The 13,778-nt window shown below is 37.8% G+C and overlaps 1 protein-coding gene across 2 annotated transcripts in view; it reads right to left on the bottom strand.

The window, feature by feature from the left end:
- Positions 1-13,778, bottom strand: part of ACSS3 (acyl-CoA synthetase short chain family member 3) — a 157,173-nt gene that overhangs the window by 67,492 nt on the left and 75,903 nt on the right. The window lies entirely within an intron of this gene.

Raw genomic sequence — 13,778 nt, forward strand, 5'->3', positions numbered from 1 at the left:
GGCCAAGCCACATCCCCTCCCTCTTTCCCTAATCAATCCTCATCACTGCTACCTCTTCCTGTGTTTCTAAAGATGCCCAGAATGTTAATATATATTATGTGAGATATATAATCCATACATCTATATATCTATACACACACACACACACACACACACACACACACACATTTCACAGCCAAACCCTTTTGTGGAATTTGGGGGTGAACAAATGGCAATAGGTTTTTTAAATCTTAGATCATTTCTCGAAACCTTGAAAGGGTTGAAATGCATTACTAATTTCTAAGATATAGGTAACTGTATCCAATATTTCCCAAACCTCTCTAATTAAATTCTCTGTCTCAGTTTCCCATGAAGCTCTAGAAATCACATGTAGGAAACACTAAACTAAAGAAAAAAGAGGAAAGGATTTGCTAGTAGCAAACTCAACAACGTCCTCAAACAGAAAATAACAAAAGAATGACTGATATCTTGACAGTTAGAACTAGTAATTTTTTTTTAATTTAGAAAAAGGAATGCATAATAAATGAAGTATAGCATAGTTGTCCAATAATTTAGAGGCAATACACATTGATTAGATCATTGATTGGACACTACTTTATTTTTAAATGGTTGTCTTTAATATTCTTTAGTGTAATTATGTTCCTCTTTTCTTAAAAAAATCTATTTAAATCTGTTTTATATTCTACTGGTTTCTATTATGCTCTTTTAATACCAAAAAAGTATTTGTTGCAACTGGAAATTTATTTCTATTATCACAACTATCCAAAGCACTATTTCAATGTATTTCATTACTGCTTCATACAAATCAACACACGCAAATAATATAAAAAGCTGCAAAATATAACTTGGTAATACATGTACATAATTTCACTCACAAATTTTGAAACCTTTTGTACATCAGTCTGAAACGAGTCTGCAACTTTATTATTTCTAACCAACAAGGTAAACATTTTATACTCTTTTGATATGTCTCAGGACTGATCAGTCCCTTGATTTCTAGACTGTGACTTCGGTAACGTGATCTCACCCACATGAAAATGATTTATTAACTGACCTTGTGCAACTGACTTACCCTGACTATGCTTCCATTTACTTGCCTGCTAAATGAGAATAAATCATTTTACCAATATTTTCTCAATAAGGTAAAGGCACTGAAATAATACTGCAGGATAATTTAACCTCCACTGAAGAAAGATACTTTGTAGCCAATCAGAATTGAATTCCACCACAGTGCCAGTGTCATGAGAAAATAATTACTCACTAAAGGGTGATTTTAGTATCATAATTAAAATGATACACCATGTAAGACCACCTACATAGAGGCCACAGTATTTTACTCTGTCTCCAACTACATATGTTTAATAATAATAAGGGCAGATCAAATATTAGAAATACAGTCCTATGCCATATAGCAGTGTTTTAGATGATTATGATACCATATTTTTTTGGCTTTTAGTGTTTGAGACAGAGTCTCACTCTGTCATGCAGGCTGGAGTGCAGTGGCGTGATCTTGACTCATACAACCTCCACCTCCCCAGTTGAAGCGATTTTCCTGCCTCAGCCACCCAAGTAGCTGAGACTACAGTCACGCACCAGAAAGACACTGACTACAGCAGATGAGACAGGCCCTACAAGAATTAAGGATTTCAAGGAAAGAATAACTGTGCTGGGATTGCTCATACAGCAGGCACACATCAGTGTAAACTTGCTGTGATAGGCAAAATTTTGTCTGCTGTTTTCAAAGAGTGTCTTACCAGGCCATTGTTGCGCTAACAAAAAGGTATGGATCACTAGGAACATCTTTTTTTTTTTTTTTGAGATGCCGTCTCACTCTGTCACCTAGACTGGAGTGCAGTGATACAATCTCAGTTCATTGCAACCTCTGCCTCCTGGGTTCAAGCAATTCTTCTGCCTCAGCCTCCCGAGTAGCTGGGATTACAGGCACCTGCCACCATGCCTGGCTAATTTTTGTCTTTTTAGTAGAGATGGGGTTTTACCACGTTAGCCAGGTTGGTCTTGAACTCCTGACCTTAGGCAATCCGCCTGCCTTGGCCTCCCAAAGTTCTGGGATTACAGGCATGATACCATATTTTTACTGTACTTTTTATACGTTTAGATACATTTAGCTACATAAATACCACTGTGTTATAATTGCCTGCAGAATTCAACACAGTAACATGTTGCACAGGTTTGTAGCCTTGGAGCAATAGACTGTACCATATAGCCTAGCTATGTAGTAGGCTATACCACTAGGTTTGTGTAAGTATATGCTATGATGTACACACAGAAAATCTCCTAAGGATACATTTCTCAGAACATATCTCCACTGTTAAGCAATGCATGACGTATTAGTAAAAAACTACACCATACTTTTTAAAATATAGGATTTTAACTTCCACTGCAAGTCTGATCCTGTACCAAACTAATTTTCATCAATTTTATGCTTATAGAATATAAAAATTGTGATAATGTAGCATTACTATTAGAACAGTAAAGAAGTGATTCACAAAATCTCACAATGTTCTTTCATAAGTTAATTGAACATAAAAAAGTTCAACTGCTTTGTGTTTTACTGTCTATGCCCTAGAAGATAATTCAATGTTATGAATAAAATATTTTCCTATTTTAAAATTACTTTAATATTTATATATTTTACTTTTTTTCTTTCTGAAGACATTCTAGTTGGTATCAAATTAAAACAATTGTGATATTAAAGAAATTATCCATTTCAAAAATAGCCTGATGATTAATATAAAGTCCTGAATAACGTAAACACTTTAGATAATATAATGCAGCACAGAACCAGATCTTTCATCAGAAACTACTGTTTACATACAAACAAATGGTAATAAAGTGGGCAACACTGGCATATTTATTTAATAAATATTCTGGGAATAATTTTGTGAATAAGCCAGATAAGGTCCTATTTTAATGGAACATATATTCTCATAAGTATGGATGTGTGTATGTGTGTGTTTGTATGGAATGATATTAGAAATTACATAGATGCTGCAAGCTATTTGTGTCCAATAAACAGAAAGAGTGCAGTAATAAACAGAGAACATGTATGTTCTCAGTACCTACCACCACTAGTAGCTTTAGAAAACTGAAGCAAAGCCTGTAAGCATCTTTTATTATTAAAGCTAAATAAAAGTGACTCAGTGGCTTATTGATTTTACTTAAAATTCTTCTCTCCTTCCCTTATACACATGCACACACACACAGACAAGCATGAACACATAAGCAATAAAATCTCTCCCAATGCTTTCTAAAAGTAGTCAGTAAGACACTCAGCATACTGAGCTGCCTTAAGAAAATAACACTGATTCCAGAACTTGGTTTTCAGTAAGGGGCAATAATCCAGACAATATTCAATTTAAAAACAAGACGATTCTAAGAATGCAGGGATTTTAAACAAACAACATATACACCAAAAGCAATAATGCAGCCAAAAATATCAACTTTAAAGTTCTTCAAGTGCAAATCAATGTGGTTACCAGTTGTTTATTTAATTCCTTTCTTCTAAACTAAAGTCCACATTATTAGTTGCTTCCTAGATAATAAAGGCAGAAAAGGATTTTTACAATGAAGAAGCCAAAATTCTAAGCTTTCAGCTGTGACAAATTATAAAATTTTACCAGAGAGATTTATAAAACCTCAGTTGCTAATATTAGCAAGATTTATAATGTGGGCAACAATGGTATAAAGCACAGAAAACAAAACAGTCACCAAAATGCCTTAATGTTAACTTCCATGTATAATTTTCCACCAGTTACGATTCACCGCATTATTATGTATTATAGATGACAAGTCCCCAGTTCAAAAGCCAGTTACTGTCTCACCTTCTCACATATTTTCTACTGAGGTTAGGTTTTCAACACAGGAAAGCAGTGAAATATAACCACTTAGCAAAATAAAGTTATAATTAAGCACTAGAGTTAAATTTTTGAGTAAAAAAAATCAATTGCTTTATTATTAATCCTATGATTCCATTTCTTCAAGGCTTGGGGTCAAGGCTACTTGTGATTTCACAGCCACTGACATAAAAATTTTTGAGTCAGCTGCAGTTTTGCCTCTTTTTTTGTGGCAGGATTAGAAATACATCTGGTCTCTTTCTGAACACTCCTTTCGAGAAATGTCACCCAAGGCATGTTTCCACGGCAGTTCTTAGGTGAAGACCCAATATTAGCAGCATCCTTTATCGAGTAGTAGCGAATTTTATTTCAGCAGACAGGTGCTGTAGTCATTTTGTTTATTTCAGGAGAGTGATAAAACTGGAAATATCATTTGTTGAGTTCCTACTATAGGTCATGTATCTTGATCAAGGGATGAGTACTTGGGACAGCAACATTTAAATTTAAAACTTCTTAAGACATAAGCAATTATCCAGAATATACTATTTAGTAAAAATAAAATAAAATGCAGAATAGTATGCATAGTGTTTATATAATTCCATTTGTATTAAAAACAGACATTGCTTATATATGAATTAACTATTATAACATATAATATTGACAACCTTCAAGGGAGAGAAATTGTAAAGCTGGAAACAAGGGATAGTGAGGTTTCCACTGTTTATTCTTTTGTAAATTTTAAAATGTGAAAAAAGAGAGTGTAGGATCTCTTAAAAAATGGGCCATTTCTTCCTCAATGCCCCCCTCTCTATAACTCACATTATTCTGTTCCAATTTTCAAAACATTATTGTTGCTTTAAAGCCAACTGGGATAACTGCCCTATGCTTTAAGAGCCTCAGACAAAGGACTCTGTGTTATAGCAGACTCCGCTTTAAGAATGGAAAACTTACTTACGAATACAATCGGAGTCAGATCAGACTGACTTCCTTGATTCTTACATGCTAGAGATGTCCCATCATTCCATTAGCCTCACCTGTAAGGACAGGCTGCCATTTTGCCTTTCTTCATCTTATTCACACCACCATCTAATATTACTGTAATCCAGTGGTTACTAACCCTTAATGTACAGTAGAACTTCTTGGGATGCTTTTGAATGAACCAAACACTTCCAGAGATTCTGATTCATTTGGCCTTGATTTGGCTGAGCACTGTTATGTTTTAAGTGCACCCTCCAAGTGAGTCTAATCTGCAGCCAGGATTTAGAACTGGTGCATGGTCCTTCCATCAGTACTACCTCAGACAAGGATATTTTTCAATACCAACCTGTCTGATTGCCCTAATGGATGAGCCTAGAATGTAACACTAGCTGTTTCTTATGTTCTCCATTTGTTATAAATAAATGAGCTACATCCAAGTGTTAACAAGTGAATATAATGATAACTGAAATCTGATTATGACTATATACAGAGGAAATTACTAGGGACAAATGCTTCATTGTCCTTAATTCTTTATTCCTTGCCCTGAAAACCAGACTCTAGACTAGACAAAAATACCATGATTTATAGGACATAGAACCCTGAGTACAACTGACCTTTCTCCAAAGGTAAAAGTGTTAGCTCTGACCCAGAAGCTCTTTCTGTGTTGCCCAGAGACCTTTAAAGAGTATCACTCTCATCTGGTGTTTTAGTTGGTTGTATCACTACTTGAGAGGACTGTTAATTTCATAAAGAGTTAACTATGCTAACTCTTTATGTTAATTTCATAAAGAGTTAACTATGCTAACTCTTTATGTTAATTTCATAAGGAGTTCCTGACCCAAAATTCAGAGGAATTCATGGATATTCTGAAATTAAATTAAGGTATGTATATATGTTCATTTCCCTAGAAGAGATAAGTTGCTTCTAGGGGATTCTGAGTAAGAGTCTATAAACAAACATTATCAAAGTATATGAAAGCCTCACAAAACACAAAATGCTCCTCAAAGATTTTCTATTTGTCTCAGAAACAGGTTGGAAGAAGCGAGACTGCAAATGGACATGTGGAGACCATAACATCTGTTCATTTTCTGTTCCACAAAATAGGTAAATTGCCAAGACTATCCTTTTAACACACTTCTATTAAAGAGCTATAAATATTCTCAAAGAACCAACAATTTATTGGTCAATCTGAGGTCTCCAACCAACCTGTCTTCTTTCCCCACCCCTCCCATTACTTTAATCAAATGGAATCACCATTTTTGTAATTCAAACCAGTCAAATATCAGCAATGTCACATGGTTCAGATTAATACTCTCTATCAGTTTGCTATGCTGAAAATCTCTCTTCACTTTCTCCTTGTGGTAGGTCCCACATAGGTGCAATTCCTCAGGCTTGAGTCTTTCCTTCCTTTAGTTAAGGATACAACTCTGTGTCCAAACCTGAGAAGGTAAGACTTCTCCATGGCTAAAGCTCCAGGACACAAATATATATAAATCTATTTTTTTTGCAATATATGTGTGTGCTACAGTCTGAAACATGCCTCCCAAACTTCACGTGTTGAAAATTTAATCCCCAGTGCAACAGTGTTGGAAGGTGGGGCCTTTTAGAAGATGTTTGGGTTAGGAGGGCTCCGCTCTCATGAATGGACAAATGTTGATAAAACAAAGGCTTTGTGGGAGTAGATTTGTTCTCTCTTGTCCTTCTGCTCTTCTGCCATGTGAAGATACACTGTTCCTCCTCTCTGGAGGACACAGAAACAAGGCACGATCTTAGAACAAGAGACGGAATGTGCCAGCACACTGATCTTGAATGTCATAGCCTACAGAACTGTGAGAAATAAATTTTTGTTCTATGTAATTTCTCCCTGTCTGTTGCATTCTGTTACGCAGCATAAAACAAACTAGGGCACGGTGTGTATCCTAAATGATCTAGATCTATCCTTTTGGTTTGATTTTTCTCTTGTCTCTGCCTAGCTCTGGGAGTTGACAATATGGGGTATTATAATGAAGCCAACCCCCAGTGAATAAGCCATTACTTCTGTCTAGCAGATAAGAGTCTATCTAATCCACTTAAAAAAAAAAAAAAAAAGCTTACCTTTGGAAGTACTAATGTCAAGTAAACGAAGCAGAGAACTGAAACTGCTAATTCTGCAGACCCAGTGCTGAGCAAATTAGGAACTCTGACATATTTAGCATTCTCAGTAGTAACAGAGAGCATTTACCCCTAGTATAGCTCATACAGCATGGCTTCTAGCAGAGCTGTTTTCATCTCTGAGTTATTTCATGCTGATGTGCAGTCACTCTGCTATCCTGCACTAGGGGGACAAATTAAGGTTTTTCTTATTCATTGTGATTAATGAGACTTTGCGGTAAGCAAAGAAATGAAATGGGTTCTTGCTTAATCACACTTCCAGACTTCTGCCCAGAAAGTGAGGTGTGGCTATTCCATATGCATACTACAATTCAACCTGAGGTTACACAAAACCTGGGCCCTCCATAACATCCAAAGCTTTGCCTCAAACAATCTTCAAACATGTTCAGATTTCTCCATGCCAAAAATGAACACAACAAACTTTCCTATGAATTTGCTCACATTCATAAAAGGGACAAATGACACCCTGATCATCAAAGTGCTCTTCGGTTGTCATATTAGTCTTTTCTCTGTAGCACTTGGCACTGCTGATCCCCATCCTCTGAAAAACCTTCTCATCACTCTTTAGTATGCTTTTCTGATTCTCCTGTTGGTTCCAATTTTTAACTCTCAATTTATATTGTTTCTCTTCCTCAGCCTCAAGAATTTCCTAAGTTTCCATTCTCAATCTGTACCTGAGCAAACTGATCAAACCATCATGACTTTGCCATATCATACAAATATCTCAGTACAACCTTCAAACTCAGTATTACCAAAACCAAAAGCATTGCTTTCCTCTCCACCAGTTATTCCTCCTATACTGCAGTATTTCAGTTGATAACTGCCATTATATTGGTTATCTGAGCTGAAGACATCAGAGCCATTTTCAACTCCCTTTTCATCTCTTACCATAGCCACCTGACACCCTAACCTCTCCTCAATGTTCTGATCACTGATATTCTGGTCCTGGCCATGTATCCAGGACTATACAACAGCTTCCCAATTGTCCCTCTCCAGATTATGGCAAGGGAATCCTGCTTTTGGATCCAGGGAAGCTTGTTTCAAATATCACAGCAACATCCCACTTATGTCACTGGTAAATTTATTTGCCATCTCTAATTCTTAGTTTCTACAGCTATCTCCATCATGAGTTTGTACTTATAATTAAAACCATGTATAAAAAGTGCTTAGAAGAGTTCTGATCACTCAACACTGCATCAATAATAGTTATAAATTTTTATTGTCTCATTCACAAAGTTCTCCCTGTCTACTAGTCACAAACTTCCCTCTAAAAACTAGTGCAGATTTTTGAGCCAGCATGCAAAAGTTAAATTTTAGAGTATTTATCATAGGTTATGACTCCATGTAGTTTACAAAGAAATTGTCATACCTTCTACACAGTATAAGAGTTTATTTAGATGTGTCTTGATTTATTTGCTTTCTGCTCTTTACATTAATCTTAATTCCTTGACTATATTGTCAGAGCCTTTAATAAAAGGGCCATATCTGATATTTATTCTGTTTCCCCATCACCTTCTAGCATGATATGGAGTTGACAATAGACATTAATAAATATTGTTAATGAAGCTATGACAATAACTGAGCTTGCCAGCTCCAACATAAAACACACACATAGAAAAAATAAACGAAAAAATAAATTTTTTTGAACAGTTAGTCATGGGAGAAATCTAAAAGATGCTAGCATCAGCTTTATAATCTTTTCCAATTGAGAAGATCAAATTATATAGCCTGATTCAGAGTAATAACTGAGTCATCATTTTTCTCATTTTATATATACAGAAAGGTAGATCGCTGTTACTAGTTTTTTAAATGTTATTTTCCATCACACAAAGGGAGAGAAAAGGACTACGGTGTGTCCAATTGAATACACTAGTTAGCAGAATGATGGCTACTTATCTTAACTTCATATGGAACCAAAAGAGAGCCCACATAGCCAAGACAATCCTAAGCAAAAAAAACAAAGCCGGAGGCATCATGCTACCTGATTGCAAACTATACTACCAAGCTACAGTAATCAAAACAGCATGGTACTGGTACCAAAACAGAGATATAGATCAATGGAACAGAACAGAGGCCTCAGAGGCAAGGCCACACATCTACAACCATCTGATCTTTGACAAACCTGTCAAAAACAAGCAATGGGGAAAGGATTCCCTGTTTAATAAATGGTGTTGGGAAAACTGGCCAGCAGTGTGCAGAAAGCAGAAACTGGACCCCTTCCTGATACCTTACACTAAAATTAACTCCAGATGGATTAAAGACTTAAGCCTAAGACCTAACACCATAAAAACCCTAAAAGAAAACCTAAGCAAAACCATTCAGGACATAGTCATAGGCAAGGACTTCATCACTAAAACACCAAAAGCATTGGCAACAAAAGCCAAAATAGACAAATGGGACCTAAGTAAACTCCAGAGCTTCTGTACAGCAAAAGAAGCAATCATTAGAGAGAACCAGCAACCAATAGTATGGGAAAAAATGTTCGCAATCTACCCATCTGACAAAGGGCTAATATCCAGAATCCACAAAGAACTAAAACAGCTGTACAAGAAAAAAACAAACAAACCCATCCAAAAGTGGGAGAAGGATATGAACACTTTTCAAAAGAAGACATATATGAGGCCAACAAACGTATGAAAAACTGCTCATCATCACGTATTATTAGAGAAATGTAAATCAAAACCACATTGAGATATCACCTCACGCCAGTTAGAATGGCAATCATTAAAAAATCTGAAGACAACATGCTGGAGAGGATGTAGAGAAAAAGGAACACTTTTACACTGTTGGTGGGAGTGTAAACTAGTTCAACCATTATGGAAGACAGTGTGGCAATTCCTCAAAGATTTAGAAATAGAAATTCCATTTGATCCAGTAATCCCATTACTGGGTCTATACCCAAAGGATTATAAATCGTTCTATTATAAAGACACATGCACATGTATGTTCATTGTGGCACTGTTTACAACAGCAAAGACCTGGAACCAACCCAAATGCCCATTGATGATAGATTGGACAAAGAAAATTTGGCATATATACACCACAGAATACTATGCAGCCATAAAAGAGGATGAGTTTGTGTCCTTGGTAGGGACATGGATGAATCAGGAAACCATCATTCCCAGCAAACTGACACAAGAACAGAAAACCAAATACTGCATCTTCTCACTCATAGGATGGTTGAACAATGAGAACATATGAGCAGAGGGAGGGGAATATCACACACTGGGGTCTGTTGGGAGAGGACTCAGGGAGAGACAGCAGTGGGGAAGAGAAGTTGAGGAGAGATAACATGGGGAGGAATGCCAGATATAGGTGCTGGGGGGATGGAGGCAGCAAACCACTTTGCCACGTATGTAGCTATGCAACAATCCTGCATGATCTGCACATGTACTCCAGAACCTAAAGTACAATTTAAAAAGACAAAATATATACTATACTAAATACACAAACCAGTCACAGTCATTTGTTATCAAGTATTAACGTACCGCACATAAATGCATGTGCTGTACTTTTACACGACTGGAAGCACAGTAAGTCTGTTTATACGATCACAAACATGTGAGAAATGCACTGTGTGACATTATGATGATAGGAAATTTCCAGCTCCATTAGCTTATCGGACCACAATGTATATAGGGTCTATCATTGACCAAAATGTCATTATGTAATACATGACTATATAAAAATGTTATTTTTTAATATTTAGGACTATTTTCAAATATGCTGTTTCATTTGATTCTCAAACAAATATAAAGAGTACAGAGTTCATTTCTAAACCAATCACTCTATAAAGAAAAGTTCATAGTGGCAGCAATGCCTGTCTAAAGTGGCTGCTATGAAGACATGGCTGCAGCAGGGGAGGCACAGCCAGGGCTGTATGTTCCATGGAGCAGGTGAAAGCCTGGCTCCTTTCCAAGTTGGCGGGATGGGATCCCTGCCCTCCAGGGTGCACCTGCAGTCACCCAACCATGGCTATGAACCCAGGAATTTCTGTGCTCTTGGAGGCCCAGGAAGCCCCCTTCCCCACACAGGCTTGGAAGTGTCTGCTCCTGCGGCATAGCCTCTCTCTGCTCCTGGCTCCTGCTCTGATTTTGTAGCAAAGTTGTGGCCCTGTCCAGGTGATGTCACAGCACAGCCAAGTGTGTGCATGCTCAGGGCATTGCGGACATGCCTGCATCCTGCCTCCTTGACTCCCTCTGAACTTTGGGCACCAATGACCACAGGAGAGAGGGCAATGGGGGCTGAGGATTGTTCAGCCCAGGCCTGCAGGTGCCCCTCATCATGGACAGCCAGGGTGCCACAGACAAACATGTTGATGACAGCAGGAAGCAGACAGGTTTCTGAGCAGAAAGGGGCAGGTCCATAGTGAAGCAGCACCTTTAAGCCAGTGATGGCCTGAAGCTGGAGGGCAGGGCTGTCAGTTCAGAGTGGAGACCCAGGCTCAGAGTAAGAACTTATGGTACTTTTTCCAGGCCATCCATGGCTGCTCATGGACCAATCAGCATGTACTTTTTTCTTCTGAAACCCATAAAAACCCCAGAGTCAGCCAGACAAACAGAGATGAGGGACAGCTTGCCTGCAGATAGGAGGTACCCATTCCGATCTCCTTTCCACTGAGGGCTACAGATTCAATGGGATGATGTACCTGCGAATAGTAGCTACCCACTCTGAGTCTCCTCTTAGCTGAGGGCTGCACAGTCTTAGAGATGACCTGCCTCCAGATAGGAGCTACCCTTTCCAGGTCTCCTCTTGCGTGCAGACAGGAGCTACCCACTTTGTGTCTCCTGACAGCTGTATTGTTGCTCAATAAAGCACCTCTTTGCCTTGCTTACCCTCCAGCTGTCTACATACCTCATGCATCCTTGACATGAGACAAGAACTCTGGACCCACCGAATGACTGGACTGAAAGAGCTATAGCACAAACAGGGCTGAAACACAGGCCCCTGTATCTGATTGCCACGCTGTAGGTAACGAGAAGGAGAGAAGAGCTGTGGCCCCCTGGGCAACCCAGACTTGGGGGCTCCCCGAGCCAGGGCTGTGACACCCTCTTTGGAGCTCTGCAGTTTCTGGAGTCTCCAAGCTTCTATGCACCACCACATTCCCCTTGTCTAGACACAGATCCATAGTGGCTCCTGAAGCTGCCCACCCAGCCTCAACAGCCAGTGTGCCTGGCTGTGTGCAATGGCTGGACCCCATGCTTGCTCACTGACATACCCCTCATCATTTTGTGCCTGGCTCGCCCTTGGCAGGCGTGGGATCCAGGCCAGTAGGACAAGCTGAGTACAGCCTGCCAGGACAAGTGGGCAGAGTCAGCCCAGCAGGCCTAAGTAAAACTCAGACAAAGGCACCACCAGCTGCAGAGGCTTCTGGCTGGAAAAGCAACACCCCAAGGATCTTGTGATATTAGGATTATCTAAACTCTCCCTTCTGTCTGCAAATTTAAGGAAAGAGCATTCAGTAAGAGATTATCAAGCTGAATAACATACAGTTTTTAAACATTTATTCAAAGTTGAATAACTAGTAATGATAATGCCGATGAAAAAAATAGAAGTTAAATATTAAAATCCTTGGTAATGGCAAGCCATAAAATTATCTGTGTTATTCACTGATTAAAGCCTTTGAGTTAACTTTTATTTAACTCACACCTCCTATGCTTAAAGGACAGATCTGCAAGGGGAGAGACCACTGTTTTTTTCTACATCTTCTGCTCATTCTTCATTATTGGGAGTAGCTGAATCGACACATCCCTGTGTGCCGATTTATTTTATTCTTGATGCTTAGAAGAGAATTAATGGGCTCCAAATGGAGCGGCCTCCGGTGCTCTGATTTGACTCCTTCCATGTTATGAGGACAAACAGACTTTGAAAGAAGAAATGTGGAGTAATATTCAAGCATTAAAGTGACTGGATTACAGGGGAATTAATATTTAGTGTTTATATGTTAGAATTCTATTCTGGGAAATAATATATTTGTATTTTTGAATAATTATATCCTTATATCCTGGGAATTATTCTAAAGATTTTTTTCACGGATTACCAATTGAATGCCATAGATATTATTACTACTGATGTTTATAGTTGAAGAAACTAAGGCAGAAAGCAGCAAAGCAGCTTGAGGCCAAACGATTGATAAATAAAAGTGTCAGAAATCTACCATGGCAGCCTTAACTAGTATGCTTCCTCTCAAATACTAAAAGCTTTCACTAATTTAAAGTGAAAATTTTCTTCAATAAACATATTTGAAGAATTAGGATTCCCTAACTATGAAAACAAATTGAAATAAATTCCAGAGTTAAAAAATAAGTTACCAAATAATATATTTACTAAAGAAAACCAATTAAAGTGAAGAAGATTCACAGAAGTGAAAATTGAGAGAGTATGTGTCAACCCCCTCATTTTAATGATCAAAAAATAAATTTCCAAAGAGGTTTAATTAATTTGCTTAAGTCATATAGGTACATAATGGTAGAGCAAGATAACAATACAGATATTAATACTTCTAGTCCAGTGACCATACTCCTGTACCACAATTTAGAATTTTAAATCCTCAACTTTCTCTAATTAAATTTATTGCCTGAGAAGGCAGAGTATAACATATACTTTCAAAGTTAATTCTTGAATTATTAACAAATGGCCATCTGACCTGACTAATCTTGTGAACATACTGAAGAATTTATTGAAAAGGCTTGCTGCTGGAATGTATACAATATGTGAAATGCAAACACATGTAAAACAAGAGCAAACTTATACTCCTTGACTAGGGGAAAAAAAAGACTGTTATTACATAAAAAT

The sequence above is a fragment of the Aotus nancymaae genome, unplaced genomic scaffold (genome assembly GCF_030222135.1).
Source record: "Aotus nancymaae isolate 86718 unplaced genomic scaffold, 86718_ANA_hifiasm-v0.15.2.pri h1tg000016l, whole genome shotgun sequence".
In the NCBI taxonomy this organism is placed as follows: Eukaryota; Metazoa; Chordata; class Mammalia; order Primates; family Aotidae; genus Aotus; species Aotus nancymaae.